Raw genomic sequence first — 16,732 nt, 5'->3', positions numbered from 1 at the left:
CTCGTATACAGGCTGCTAAAAACACGATTTAGTTTATTATTACGGAAACACACATCGAAGGTGAAGGTTTGAGATAACTTCCGACTTGAGATAGATAGCTAGATAGATAGAGTAGGAAAGAGAAAGAGAGAGAGAAAGAGGGAGATGGAGAGATGTGGCGAGAGTAAAGATGGAAAAGGAATAAAAACGACATTGTCAGGATCAAGATACGCAGCAATCATTCCATTGTTTTTTTTATGGTTTACTGATTGAACTTCGGAATTGAAGAAGTTTGTTGCGCAGAGGTGGAGAGAGAGAGACAGAAGTGGAGAGAACAGACAGTGAAAAAGAAAAGAGAGATAACCAAAGATAAAGTACGACCAGGACAAGAGAACAATTCCACGTTATTAGCGTAAAACGAGTATGGAAATAAAGCTGCTGATTTTTGTCCATAGATACGCCAAGATTTTAATCTAGTTTTTTTTTTCTTTATTTCTTAAGCTCTGTTCGTCAGCAAATCCATTGACAATTTGGAAGTACAATTTGAGATTGTCGGATTTTAACGAGAGAGTGCGCTGTTGAGACTTGTCAATCGGAGAAGACCACACATAACAGTCTCGTGGTGTGTGACTAACCGTTAAGCATTCTGTATATATCTATATTATATATGCTGTTGTGAACTGAATATAACCTATATATTTTTTCTACTATATGTAGGCGATCTGGGCTATACAAATCTATATACATCACCGCGTCAAAAGTGTATGGGAAAGGAATTTCGCCAATGTTTGCCTTCGATTGGACGACACCAGTGTGACGTCACCGTGAAATAACCTGACGTATCTCTTTTTAGCGTGTAACGAGGACAATTGTCATTGGTATAATAATGATAAAAGAGAAAAAAAAATTCAATGTCCATTTTTCTTTTTCGACACGAGAACTTTTGTTGGGTATATAATTGTTTGCGCTGTGTAAACAACCTTGATGCCTGTGTAACAGACCTTGGACCCCGTAGCAGTTTTAACACTGGAATAAGATCGGTCGTTGTGCACTCAACCTACACACACGGGAGTACCTTCGGTTTTGATATTTTTTTTGTTTTTCTTCCGTTAGCTTTGGCGTCGATAATAGTATATTCAATTGAGTCCTGCCAAGTACGCCTCCACACGCTTGGTCTATTGACTACACCCAATGGTAATATACATACTACAGCACGACAGAAGACAAGAAGCCAAAAACAAAACCGGAACAGAAAAGAAAAGAAGTTATTAAAGTTTGCTATAGTTGTTTAGAACCCTGATTTGTAATAGAGCAAGGAATTCAGGATATTTTCAGTTCGTTTGTTAGTTAGTAAGCTAATTCGTCGGTACGGTTTATAAGTGAGACTGTTTTTTTTCTTCAAATTTGTGTAGCAAGTTGGTGAAGGAAAGCGAAAATACTAACACAGCCTTCTGGAAGTTTGTTTGCCCCCTTTTTTTAAAACTTTCTGACAGTTTGGACGGTGCAAAGACAAGATAACGTATTGGTTGGTGAGTATTGCTCGAAATTTCACAATGAACTATGTATATATATACTACATACTATGTATATATATATATATATATATTTATATATATATATATATATATATATATATATATATATATATATATATGTATATATATATATATATATATACATATATATATATATATATATATATATATATATATATATATATATAGATATAGATATATTTATATAATTCAAATTGTAGTGGGTTGGAAAATCCAGAACAGTAAGCAAACTTCCAGCCTCCACCGGGATTCGAACCCGGGTCTCCCGCTTTATATACGGCACCCTAATCACTAGGCTAATGATGCTGATTGTATTTCCAGAGGTTCGAAACCGATAAGGAAGGTCGTAATTCCACTGTAGGCATCTGCCACCACCTGTTTATATATATGTGTGTGTATTTACACACACATATATATATTTATATATATATTAATATAAATATATATATATTTATATATATACATATAACAATATATAACTATATATATATATATATATGCGAAACTATGGAAAATATGTCGACTTTTTATTCATAATTTGATATTGAGACTTATAGAATTGTCAAGCCTATGAACTTCATTTAGTGTAATTTTATTTCTTATCCGATCGAGAGAAAAAAAGAGCAATTATCATAAAGAGAAGCTGTTTTAGTCATGGCTAACAAAGTTGTTAAGTCTTTCATTAACCAAGTTCGCCGATTTTATTAACATATTGATAGTTAAAAATCAACACTGTTTTTAAGTTTTATGTGTTTTGATTTCAGAAGAAATTCAATGCAAAATTTAAAAATGAATTAAAAACAGGTGTTATCATTTCGCCCACACCGACAAACAGAGATAAAGGCTCAGTGCATGTTGGTGTGAAAGTCACGTGTGATGCGTTATAATACATTTCCTATATTGTTAACTATATCGTAATAACGCCCAGTCTGCAAATAAACTATGTAAAATACCGCCTATGCTCTGTAACCCTATGTGTATACCCTCTGTTATGAAAATTTCTTTGAAATACGTGCAGCTAGCTATGGTGAACAGTTACGGTCGATAGACACATCAGGGAACTATCATTTACAGTAGCACCGTTGTTACTAGTATTCACTCTTTTAAAGACTGTTCTGTCAATAAATAGAGCTATATAAATATATAAATATATATATATATAAATATATATATATATATATATATATATATATATATATATATCTATATCTATATATATATATATATATATATATACATATATACATAGGCCTATATCTGTTATGTAGTCCAATCTATAATTGTAATCGCCCTTGGAGTCCATGTACTCGAATTTTGTACTCAAACCAAGGAACGCCGATTCGTCTTGTACTCGTACTCATGCATGATGTACTCGTAACATAAGTCTAACACCTCACATGACTTTTCCTCCCACGTGACACAGGTTTCGTGATTTGTTTGTTCATAAGTTATCGTTACTCTCATATACAGTGACAGTGATATAATACAGTGAAATAGAAATTTGCGAGAACATTTGCATCCAGTACATGTCAACTGGTTTCCCTGACTCGGTGGCTTTGACGCGTGTACCTTTGTTTTTTAAGTACCACAACTTTCTAACTAATTGTGAACTAATGACATTAATTTGCATTGTCAAAATCGAGAGGGTCAGTCCTTCCCTTTTATAGTTAAGCCAATATTCTGCACCAACCAACGCTTTCATTTCTCCCTGTTTCTGTCCTGCCACTCTCCCACGAAAAACCCATCAAGAAATGAGGTAAAATCAATAGAATTATACAGTCGTTCCTTCAAACGCAGAACCACAGTTTTGTTTTATATGTACTGGACTTGAGGGGGGGGGGGGGGGGCTAAGATGTTATGTTGTTTAGAAGACGTGTCTATGTGGAGGATTTTCAACTATTGAGATTGTACCAAACACACATGTGGTATATTTATGTACTGTGAAGTAGGGCTTTTTGTTATGTTCACCACCCCTCCCAACCTCCCTTCCCACTAACCCCCCCCCCCCCCCACCACCATAAGTAGACTTTCGGAGTTGATTTTGATATTTGTCTTCTTCTTTGTTTAGATAACATTGTTCGATAACATAAAAAAATAGATTGTATGTAACTATTCTACATGAGTGAAAAGAAAGAACTGACCGCTCCTCTCCCTCCACCCCACCCCCACACCCCCACACACACCCAACATCCACCACAAGCGGCACCAACAAAAAACAGCTAAAAAAGGAATGAAACTCGACAGTAGTAATATTGTTTGAGAATCTTCTAGAAGCTTGAACTGTAACGTGTTCAGTTGAGTAGAGAGCAATGCACTCCACTCAACCACACGTATTTGTCCGTATATAGGCTCTTCATATAGGCTACCGTTACGCCTTAAGGGAACAAGGTCTTTGTGAACACATGAGAGAACGGCAAATCTGAAAAATATTAGTCCACTTAAACTTTAACCATATACTCTACTTTATTGATGATAAGAATTCAGTTTACTTTCCTTTTTTTGTGTGTAAATATATCTCACCCCCCCTTTTTTTTGGGGGGGGGGGGTGTGATTAATTCATATTGAATTAGCAATGTGATGAATTTCCCAAATGAATTTTATGTCGTCACGCGGTCATTGATTATATCAAACGAAGAAGGATGAAAAGGGGGGACAAAATATAAATAAAATAGAAAAGGAGCTCTAAAAAGCAATTATACATATCAAGTAGGCCAGTGCGTGACCATACATGTAATTGTATAGTAGGGAGCGGAATGTGCACACTTTGGTAAAGGAAGAAATATTTATTTGAGTATGAACTGCTTTTAGAATTAAGCCTCCAAACAAAAACTTATAACTGACAGATGAATTCATATCTATAAGCTATATGGTAAAGCCCAAAAAAAAAATAGGTCGGAAGTAGAATGATTATGATCCCATTTTAACCGCGCAAAGCATGTATGACTGACAAATACTCATTTTAGACATAAAAACCTCAAGAGGGTAACTGCTACAGGCATAAAGTATAGAAGCATTCTTACTATTTAATATTTTTAGACCTATCTGCTTAATATTTATTTTTTAAACTTATTTTTCTGCCGTATAATGTCGGATGGACGTTTCGTACAGTGAGTCAACTTCGTGGGGTAATGCTTACAGTGACAGGTAATGGGGAGTGGGGAGAAGTCGATAAGGGGGGGGGGGGGTGACGTCTGGCGTCACATACCCGTATTTCACCATTGCTGAAATGCGTAAATGGGTTGAATCAGTCACAGTCCCTGGGGGAAGGGTGGGAGGCACTGTAACTATATGCTCTGTTAAAACCTGTTTATTTGTTTTTTGTAGGTTTTCGTCATGAGCTGAGAAAGACGGAGAAAGTCACTATTTAGTATTTTAATTTTGGTTTTAACATTTTAGCTGTTACTTTCGTTAAAAGAAACAAAACTTACTTTACTCTCCGAAGACATTTACCCCACTTACAACCGGGGGTGTAGGGTATACAAATCCAACCCCACCCCCCCCCCTCCTCTTTTTCAACCGTCACAAAAAATAGAAAATAATAATAATTAGCACAACCTTTCGTGAAGACCTAATGGACCATTTCACGTCTATGTTTTGTCTGGATGAGTACCCCACCCCAGACCCCCTAGCGTAGGAGTCGACCCCAGGGCCACCCCATTTTCACAAATGCTGGGACACCCCCTGGTAACATAACTCACAATGACCTAGTAAGTGGCTCCGACCTTATTACCATACAGCATAGACAACTATCCAGCTTTGCATGTTAAAAATCGGTCACGCAGAGGTCATTTGTAAGGCTATGACTTCTGGCTAATGTTGCCTTAACTACGGCTAAAATGGTTAACTAAATAGAAAATACACAAACCAATGCTGAGGCACACAAGTATGTACATACTGGAAGAATGAGAATGTGGTTACGAAAAACAAACATGACAAAAACGCAGGTACTGACAAACTAAAGGGCGTGGAAATGTGTCCTGTTTGGAATTACCAAAGCGACGCCAACATACTTATTAGCTTATTATGATAACTTTTATCAAACTATGTTGTATATTGTTGCCAACAGCCCCCCCCCCCCCTCCCCCACTTCTCTCTCTCCCTCTCTGAGACTTCTTTGATGACAGTCCGACGAATTCGTTCCTTAATTTAGTCTTTTTGTTAAATAAATGGCATCAATTTCCTTGAAAAAAAGAAAACTATCTCTGGGGAAAGCAGTCCCCAACCTACATCTGAAGTTAGCCGATTTGAAGTATCAAATTTGAGGACTATGTGAGACATACATTATATACATCTTTTTCATATATACTATTAATATTTCGAGAAATGTTCCTTTTTTATTTATTTCTATTTATTTCTCACTTTCCTTTTATTAAGTTAATAATCAGGAGACCATGTGTAGATTTGACGTGACGAAGATACCTTACGGCTAAGTGAGCCCGGAATACCATTTGCAAAAAACAAAAAAATTAAAATGATTGGAGCAAATATATGTCGTTTTTCTAGAAATAAATAAGCAATAGAGTAATTACATTAGTGCATCAGGCTTCATTTTTAAAAAACAACGGAAGCTGCTTCCTTTAGGGAATTTTCGTCTGTACTTATTTATACTATAATGTATCTAAAATACTGTAAAGGAAATTGATCACAAACCATATATAATTACTTCAAAATAATATATATAAAAATAGGAAATAGAAGATTGGGGGGGGGGGGGTGGGTTTGAATAACCAAAAAATAGATAAAACGGCGAAAACTTGAATGTATCATTCTTAATTAGCAGGAAGGATGTTGTGGACTTGACAGATCAACGTATGGCTGTCATTTTTGTCCCCTAAATGTATCAAGAGAAAGAAAGAATAACGGAAAAGAAAGGTAAAATGCAGAAAAGACAAGAAAGAAGAAATAAATAAAAACCTTGATCATTTAAAAGAATGAAAAAGAGGGCTCGAGAAAGCAAATCTAGCCGCCATCTTTTACAAACAAAAGAAGTTTGAAAGAAGTTTACTTGTAATAAATATTATCATAGAAGACCTTATACCTTAGCAAGTCTAAAACATGACATCCACGAACTGACTTACAAATGCTTGAATGTTTAACCAATGAGCTATCAGCTTGGTGAATGTTTAACCAATGAGCTACCAGCTTGGTGAATGTTTAACCAATGAGCTACCTGCTTGGTTCTACCTGCATGAATACATGAAACGAAACAAAGTCAAATTGGGACACTAAGAGATTTTAGACTCTCCTCCTATAATGGCATTTTATGAACATCACATAATTGACCAAAGACAAAATGGCCGTCTTCTGACATGAATTATAAAGCTATTATGATATCAAACCCAACAGAATAATACCTTTCGTATAGCTATTTGGAGAAGAATAAAGTCTGAATAAAGATCTCTATCAGATTTAATCAAAATGACGATGCGTTATAGTTTAAGGAAGGGAAGGGAAGGGAGGGGAAGGGGAGGGCGTGGGATGGGGAGAGGGTATTACTCGATAAAATAGTAAGTTTGGTATTCAGGGTTTGAAATTGGATATATAACCTTACATCGTTCTTATGTTTATTTTGAACGCCATACCAAAGATATGAGTCACTGTATATTATGGTATAACCACCACACGTAAACTAATATTTCGGTTGTGCCGTATAATTTAAGTGCTAGACTTTTCTACAAGGGAGGGACTTTGACTTACGAAGAAACATATGACTTCAACAAAGGTGGAGATTTCTTAAAGTATGTTTATTTCTTAAAAGTATATAGTTATAGACGAATGATGATTAGTTGCAAAAAACGAAAGAACAAGAAGAACGAATTCTGGATCTTTCAAATATACCAGATCGAGATAAACACAAGCAAACTAAAGATATTAAAGCTTCATTGTTCAGGTTGCAGTAAGCCGATGGAAATACTTCTAGTGCATATAACAGTACATTTAATTACTAAATTTGATTTGAAGTTGTTTTACATTGGGACAGAGGGGTGGAGGGGTGGGAGTATATAATGGAAGAGGTACAGTTGGTTAGTTTTCATTTAATTATCTTGGTGTAGGAGAGGGGGAGGTTTGGTATAGAGGGAGACGGTAGGATATGGCAGGGGAGAGCAGAAGGTGTAGTATAGGGTGTAGGGAATGGTTACGTTAGGGAACAGGTGAGGGAAGGGGTTCTCATCACAATTATCTAACTCATATTTTGTTTTTGTGTAAATGTGGTGCTTTAAATTTGTTTCTACTTAAGTGTTGAATCGATGTTACATATAGTTAACCCCCATATTGAAGTTAAGAGGTAGGGTTGGCGTAAGGAGGGAAAGAACTTAATTGAGAGGAGTTTTTCTTTCAACGAGGTATAGGCCTGTGGGCCTTCTCCAATCACAAAGTATTGATGATAAATAAAGTAAACATCGGTACCATATTCTGAAAATTGCTGATATATTTAATAAGGAGCCGAAAGTGTATACATCGCATGATATCGAGGCACGGATACAAGGGGGGGGGGGGGAGTGTGCATAGAAACATAATTTTTAGCATCCGTGCTTGTAGACCTAGTTTACTAGCCTAACTATATGCCTCGGAATGCGCCATTTTCTCTGTCTTGAAAATTTTAACCTTTGTATCTGGGGAAGGATCCCAGACCGCCCCCTACCCTAACTATGGGTCTACTTTAACAGCCCCATGTTGACAACCCTCCTTTTCAAAATCCTACATCCGTCTCTGGCAAGCCACAACGGCCACCACGTCCATGTTTGTTATGCTTGAATTTGTGCGTGGGTGTATGGGTGTGTGTATGTGCGTGCGTGCGTTCAATTTGTGCGTGGGTGTATAGGTATGCGCGTGCCTTTTTCATCATTCTGTAACATATATGGTACGGTACTTGACAGTATGCCTTCTTACCCAGTCATAAATGTATATTTTGTTTAAACATAATTGTCTGCGGTCAAAGTGCCTCCCTTTTTTGCTTCTCCTTTTTTGCTTATACATTCCAGAACAACTGACATATAACATTTTTTTGATAAGTTGTTCTAAATAAGTTCTTCATGTCTTTGGTACAACCTTTCAGTATAATAATGTTAGCCAATAAAGACAACCAAAAATATCTTCTTTTCAGGTAACCGGAAATGGGCTATCTGAATCTTTATATTATACCTATCGGCATTCGGCTGCAAGTTTATCGTATCGAAAATAACCATGACTCCTTAACAAGAAGTAGAACAACATGAATACACTCAATTTCGTCCCAGAATCTGATCTAATCTATAAACAAAAAAAAGTTTTTTTTTACTCCCGATGATGACATAAAATAGGGTATCTAGTTTGTTTGTTTGTGGGTTTTGTGGGTTATTTTTTTTTTGAGGGTGGGGGGGGGGGATGATTCGAACATGCATGTATCTTCAATATGTTTCGTTTGGTGAGGGGGGGGGGTATTTTCTTTCTCTAAAAAATAGACCAGAACCAAAATACAATACTCAGAAAAACAGAGTAACGTATTTTACTGTTCATCTGATATGAATGAAGTGTAACCAATTCAGTATTATATTAAAGTTCCAAGTTTTGTGCGAGAAAAAAAAAATCGTCATTTTCTGACATATTTATCTATCCAGATCATCAAGCCCGTAGGATCTGTGCTACTTCTTTGGCTATTAAAGTCGCTTTTCTGTCAGTGACTTCGTCACACATTTTTCTGGTTATGCTGTTACGCAGCGAATTTCAAGACAGATGGAGATGGAGATAGAGAGAGGGGAGTGGGGCTGAATGTTTGATGGAAACGTACAGGTTCACTCACTTTTAGTCAACCAAACTCGACTAGGAAGTATGTTATTAGACAAGAACGTTGTACCAATAAGAACAATATAAACTGAAGTCAAAATTTGTTGTACGCGAAATTTCTTCTGGTGATTCGGACAAAGGGATACAAAGGGATACAAGGGGATACAAGGGGATACAAAGGGATACAGAGGGTATAGTTTATGAGAGAGAGAGAAAATGATTTTAACGGAAAAGTATATTCTTGTACGTCTAGTCAGCCAAATAGGACACGGAAAGATGTATAGTTGGGCAAGAATGATGTACCAATGAAGAAAATTAAATGACATTAAAATTTGAGGGACACAAAATTTCTTCTGGGTTAAGATACACAGTGAAGTTAAAAGAAAAGAGAGGGGAAAAAAAGATAATGTTTAATGGAAAGTTAAGCCCTATATTATCCTTCTTTTAGTCAACCAACATCGGACAAACAAGGATGAAATTATGAGGGGGGGGGGGGGATGTAAACGTTTTCGTCTATTAAAATATTATAAAATGGCATGAAAATTTGTGGGACATAACAATTCTCTGTCTTGAGTTGAACAGTATAGTCCCTTCACGTAAATGTTATATTAAAAATATAACATTGAGAACGCTTACATGACTTGATGATGAAATGGTAATTCAACATAAACATAAACGCGTCAGAGCCATGTTATTATTTAATATTTCTTTTTGGCGTCACGTATCATATATTTTATTGGCTGAATGAGCTCATATCTAACTTAAATATCTATAATTATATGGCTTCTAAAATTAGATTTCAGAGAGGATGCTCCACTTTCTAATGACATGATTCATATCATTCCATCTTTGCACATTTATGTTATTTCATACTAATGCTTATATTTCTGCAAGAAATTGAAGGTAAGCTGTATCTGACCAGCTGTAACATATAGTGAACGTTTTTATTTTTGCAATTTTTAATCTCCGCCTTTTTAGTTTATTATCGTATTATGCGGTAACTGTATCGTGATTTCGGTAGGTTATATCAGACTTAAAGTGAGTACGTTATGCTACTCGCATTTTGCCATAGTTTTATATGTATACTGGTGCTCTCCCTCCCTTATATATGGAGTTGTGTACTTACTCATTGCATCTTGAACAGTGCATGATTTTGAATTCATAATGCACGCTTATGAATATTTAAATTGTATTTGGATATCCATGTGGTACTCGTACTCATGATGTTGTACTCGAGTGTACTAGAAATTCTGGCTAGTAGCTTTTGTTGAGAAAACAATGACTGCAGCACCGAAATACATAATCGACCACCCCCCCAACCCCCTCCGAAACCTATTATTGTTTGAACATATTTTTTTAAAACAAGTTAACAGTTGCAAATAATAATACTCTATTCAATTTTCGTTTAATTTTCGCTCCCTGTTTTTTTTTTTTTTTTGTCCTTTTTTAAATATTGAAAATGCCTTTACAATCGAAGCTATCATTTTCCGTGTCCGGTTTCGTGTACATTCTTGCCATAGATTGATAACGTAACTTCCGGCAGATTGGAAAGTTCAATCGAAACTATATTTCATGAATATTCATGTCAGTGACTTTGTGAATGACGGCCTTTATATATAGTATAAACCAGTTCTTGGTTCAGTGGGTTCAGTGACGAAATTTGTTCCTTAGCTTCCGTTTCTATATTTATAATCATTCATTTCCAGTCTTGCCCATGAGATGACGTCATTTCGACTACAACCCGTGAACTTTACTTTGCGATAAAAGACATATTGATCTTTGGCCTCTTCAAATAATCTTTGAATATCACTTTTAAAAAAGTGTCAGCCCAAAACTATATACACATCATACAGATATTTAGTTTACTCGTTCATTTATTAGTTCTCTTTCTGTTGGTCTTTTACTTTATTTTGGTGCGGATGGCTTTCCTATAACCTGAAGAAAAAGGGTGCCTGTCCGCCGACACATTAATTAATATGAAGAAAGGTATTGACGGTTTAAACAAATGTTGATCCAAATTATAGGATCACCTATGGTATTGTTCTAACGGAAGTTAATTCGTTCAGCTCTGAATATCGGATTTTATTGTTTGTTTTAGTTAAAATGAGGGGTCAGAACAGTGACGTGAAGGATTACAATGTTTTGGGGCGGCCAAACTGACTGAATGCAGGTGAAGGCATGAACCTTTATGGAAGGGCCAGAGGCTTCTCTGATATTTTTTAAAAGAGGGGGTGTGGCCCTTGGGTCTTAGAAGTCAATTCCGATGTATACACAAAGTTTAGACATCAAATGATCCATTCTGAAGCATATTTAGATTATAAAATTAGCTCTATATAGATCTACGAAGCAAGGTTGGGATAATAAATATTTTGAATTTGTGTGAGGCTGGAAGAGGTGGGGGTGTGATACACCCCTACACCCTCAGGATCCGAAACCTATATAAGAGCGTCCTGGGACGGGCGGAGTGGTAGAATTCTTCTCCGACTGATCGTATAAAAAAATCCCCCCACTGATCGTTTTCTCATAACTGATTCCCCCCCCCCTTTTTGCTTGCGTCAATGATTCGTAGTTTGGGTAAAAATAATCAAAAGAGACTTAAAGTCGAGAAGTTAACTTGAACAACTATATACCCCACCCCCTCCTTTCATCGTGTCAGTTTTCATAAAGGTGCGAAGGGAAACAATTTCAGCTTTCTCATTCTGCTGTATATAATCTTTGCTGTACTTGTCTGCTAACACGTCATATCATCGAGAGATAAGAATAGAATGATAAAGTTTCTTAAGTATACCTCACAGATATTGAATACGATTGGGTATATAGTGATATCGTTAATATACGATTGCGTTTAATGATACCTCGCGATATCGTCGATCTTGTCAATTATAATATACCAGTCGTACCTAAAATTTAAATCGCGATATTGCATTTGACATTGAATGACATCGCAATGATACTGGGATCTTAATATATTTATACACATTTTGTGGCATTGCATTATAAATCTCCGGCACTGAGTTACTCTCGTCGTAAAAGGTAGCAACCCAGGCACAAGAAGTTATCCTAACCAATATCACAAGACTTCATTGACGTCTTCGATAGATAAAGTTAAACCGACCAATCACTAGTCGTATCTCTAGAGGAATAGAAAAGCTATAAAACAGCAATAGAGATTCGTTATTGCATGCATATATACCGACAAGTATTAAGGCAAAATTATCTCCCTACCCCCATCCCCCGCCACCCCCAAAAAATAAACATGAAAACATTCATCAGAACCGTTAAAGTTTTATCTGAACTTCAGTTGTAAAAATTCAGAATGAAAATAGAAGTATTAACTGTGCCCTTTGGTTATCTCTCCCCCCCCCTCACTTTTTATTTTATTTCGGTTGGTTACTTTGATCAAATTTTGTAAGATTGAGATATTTCTTCGAAATAACAAACGATAATCTTTATGAATATGTTATTAATGTCGGATGTGATGTTCAGTAATTGTAATAAATTTTGACATTCAGTATACATAAAAGGTGTAAGATATTACTTCGACACAAGCTTTAGATATCTTAATAACTCAGTTGTTGATAATTGAAGCTGGGAGGAGTATCCATGAGATTGCCCGTTGATGGAAACTAAATTTTCTCTCTTCTTATAGCTTATAGACTGTATCATATCGCATCTCTTGGGTTTTACAAGTATGGGGAGGTAAGGTTGATAAGGTTTTAAACACAACGAAAACATTTAAAGAAAGAACATGTTACAATTTTATTAGGTGACATTATATAGATATATATGGAAACACAACTTAATTAAGAATATATATATATATATATAATTATATATATATATATATATATACATATATATATACGGTATATATATATATATTCTTAATTAAATCGTGTTTCCATATATAAGGGTGCGGAGGGGAAGGGAGGGGGTTAGCTTAATAACAAACAGTTAAAATACAATACATCTATTGTTTCCCCCCCCCTCCCCCCCATTTCCAAGGATTTCAACTACTAGGTGAAAAGAAATAAGCAAAAGTCTTTCTCTGTCTTGTATAACCTAGAGTTTATTTGCATGTAACATATTTTAGTGTATTTGTTTCAATTCAGCTTCCTTTATCTTTGCTTACGTTTAGTTTGTACGTTAATTGGAAGAAAAATGACCTAACCAGTACAAAGTGAACATCCATTTCAAACACAAGATTTTATATTCATTAAATTCATTTTTCTTTGCTGGTAACTATGATGTATACAGTGTCTTGACCTATTCTAAAAACAAACTGACCATAAGAAATCATATTAAAAAAACCAACAATAATTACAAACGAAATTCGTGTACCCCAACAAAATATTTATATCCATATGCCAAGTCATGTTAAAACTTTCCCAAAGTCGTATTTAGAAGTGGTTACTTTTTTTCACTTACGTATTGATTTAGTTGTCATGTTTATTGGATTTGATTTGCTTCTGTTTTTGCTTTGGGGGCAGGGGGCGTGGGGGAGGTATTTATTCTTATATAATTCTAAGAAACATTGCGGTTGATTATCTGTTTGAAACAAGAATAAATATGCCTTTATTTTCGAGTGGCAGCAAAGAACTGTTAGGACTTTTGATGTGCCCATGACAACAACATATGTATCTTTGGCAAAAACACTTTTGTGTCAAGAATTTACGGTTCCAAGAAAGACATAACCTCAAATATGATATCATTAATATCAGAGAAATGCCATGTTTACTTTTCTCTTTTATTTGCTGTGGTTGTGGTGGTGCGGGGGGGGGGGGTTCTTTAAAATAGGCAGCCTTTCTTCATTGTCGTATATTTATTATTTACATACATGATGAGATCCAAGGCGGCCGTGAAAATAAAAATCCCATAAATTTATATGGCGAAACTTCACCTTGTGTTGTATACATTCACTTGTATATTTGTTCATGGTTCTAAAATCTAAACAATGTTAAAAAATCATTAGCTTGTTTGAATTCAACAATCTTTAAAGAAATATAACCGGTAAGACCTATGGGGGAAAAAACGATAAACGTCTAGCAACTTTTTTTTTTGCATTCGTTACTGCTCAGGTATGCGTATACCAGCTTGGGTTTTCATTTGACTAATCCCACTTCCAGACACCTCACCTCTGTTACCCTTACATCATGTTCCTACCCCTACCCCTTTTCTCTATCCCTAAACCCTGCTTCCCATCCCTAACCCATACGTTCTGCCCCTTAACCATAACTTGGAACCCATGCAACAACCCCTCGCCCCAACCCACACAACCACCTGAGCTGATACACCCTAACTGTGACCCTGATCTCAACCCCCACACCCCCCCCCACATCTCATTCTCCCCTCTCATTCATCTCATTCATCCCTGCAACCTATCCCGAACCCCTACGCCCTACTCTGACCTATCATGTACTCAAAGCCCCAACCTTTAAACATAAGCAAACCCCAACCCGGAACCAATACCTCAACCACTAGCACCAACCCACCCGACCCCCTGAATTCAAACACCCTGACTGTAACTCTGACCTTAACCCCACCCCTACCCCATAACCCATATCCTACCCACTAACTCTTACCCCTCCTTCCGATTCGGCGCTTTAATTTTAGTAACACCGTAGAAGGTGACCCGAAGTCTAATGTGATTACATACTTGTCTCTTCATGAGAAGGCAATGTATGATGGGAGATATACACTACACTTTACAGCCATTCCTCTCCATCTCCTCTCGCTTCACCAATGCCTCTACCACCTGAACCCCTCCCCACACCCACCCCTCATTACCCTCTTCTAGTGTTTACAAGTATAGGGTTATATGCAGTATAGTTTCCGAATCCCAGAACCTGCCATGTTTTTTTTTAAATATTTTATTAGAATTACCAATCAAGTAAGACGAATCACAAGCCGGAAAGTTAAAAACAAAATTGATACTCACGAATTTCGTGATAAATTCATGTTTCTTTAATTAGAGACAACAATCGATTGTTTATCATAGACTCACTAATGGATAACTTTGTAATGGTCTCATTAAACCGATCGTTTCGAAGCCATAGAGAATTCTAACGATGTAAACTGTTTATAACTGATAGGATTAATGTACGTAAAAACCTTAGCAAACATGCCATAAAACGTGAGCTATAAACTAGGGGTGAAAATGGTCACCGGCACATGTTTATCAACAAAACCGAATTATTGACATCGCTCTATTTTAAGTCAACTATCAGAAATCTCTCAGATTTTTTTATCAAATGCATTACTTCTAAAGCTTCAAGAAAAGTTATTAACTATTTTGATAGAAGGTAAACTCAGTAGGAAGTGATTGGGAGGGTGCGGGGCGAGGGGGGGGGGGTCGGTGCATACCACAGACGTCGTAATGACTCAACGTTATCTTTCTTGGGTCAAATGTGAGTGAGGTCGTAATTCATTAATTCATTAGTTTGTTTGAAATATTAAACACACACTGAGGGAAATATCACACTTCGGAAACCATACATACACAAAGCCAACAACTGAAGTGGAATTCGGATTTGTCTCCACATGTCGTGTTCAAATTAGCTTATTATTTACCTTAGATGTTAAAAAATATCCAGCCTACACTGATATTTCCCCACTCCTCCCCACCCCTCCTCTCACACACACACCTCCCCCACCTCGCCTCGCCTCGCTCTACATCTGGTCGCCCTAACCAACATGGGCTATCGCTAATTATTGTATATCCAGAGATTCGAAACCAGTAAAAGGAAGTCTTCTGTAGGTTTAACCACTTATATCGACAAATAATGTAACAGGCTAACAGTATGAGTTTTGCAATTTAGGCCGGAAGTGGTTACCAAGGAAACCAAAACCAATCTCCGTTTAAAGCGGCTGCACTCTACATTGATAGTTACTTAGGTCAGTTAAATTTAAAAACCATTCGTAAAGAAAAATTTTTTGTTTTTACTTTCATGTATGTTGGCACGTGATTAATGTTCGTCTAACATAGTTATCTGGGCGACAATTATTGTGCTCTAAAAACAGATTAACTCCCTAAAAGTAGTAATCTTTTCAGTAGAAACAAAGAGACGGGGGAAAAAAATCTGACTTTATTTTAATGGAATTTCCCATTCAAATTTGATACAATTGTAGCCTTAAAATAAGCACAAGCTAATCGTAATGTTGCTTTAACGAATCAAAACGTGTAGAAAGTGAACATTACTCACTTCACCGAGTGAGAGAAAGAAAAGAGTTAAAGAACTAAATACATACCATTTCCTCGAAAAATTTATTGTTTATGTTAACCTTCAAAAAAGTGCTTTTTCTACACAAGTTCGTGTCACAATCTTTCGAAAATACATGATCATGTTTTTTTAAATTTTATAGATAAATTTCATTTTTCAGTAATTTTCCAGTATAGCTATAAGTCATAGACATATCGTGATGTGTATTGATTG

At 36.2% G+C, this 16,732-nt stretch overlaps 1 protein-coding gene across 1 annotated transcript in view; it reads left to right on the top strand.

Moving 5' to 3' along the window:
• Positions 1-891: 891 nt before the first annotated feature.
• LOC139969704 (uncharacterized) overlaps positions 892-16,732 on the top strand; it is a 37,104-nt gene continuing 21,263 nt past the window's right edge. Inside the window, exon 1 of the mRNA XM_071974857.1 lies at positions 892-1,508. The gene's annotated coding sequence lies outside the window, so the exon portion shown is untranslated. The remainder of the gene's footprint in view (positions 1,509-16,732) is intronic.

This window comes from Apostichopus japonicus, chromosome 7 (assembly GCF_037975245.1).
Source record: "Apostichopus japonicus isolate 1M-3 chromosome 7, ASM3797524v1, whole genome shotgun sequence".
NCBI lineage: Eukaryota > Metazoa > Echinodermata > Holothuroidea > Aspidochirotida > Stichopodidae > Apostichopus > Apostichopus japonicus.
The sequence above is the reverse complement of the archived record's forward strand: the minus strand, read 5'-3'. Positions and strand labels throughout refer to the sequence as shown.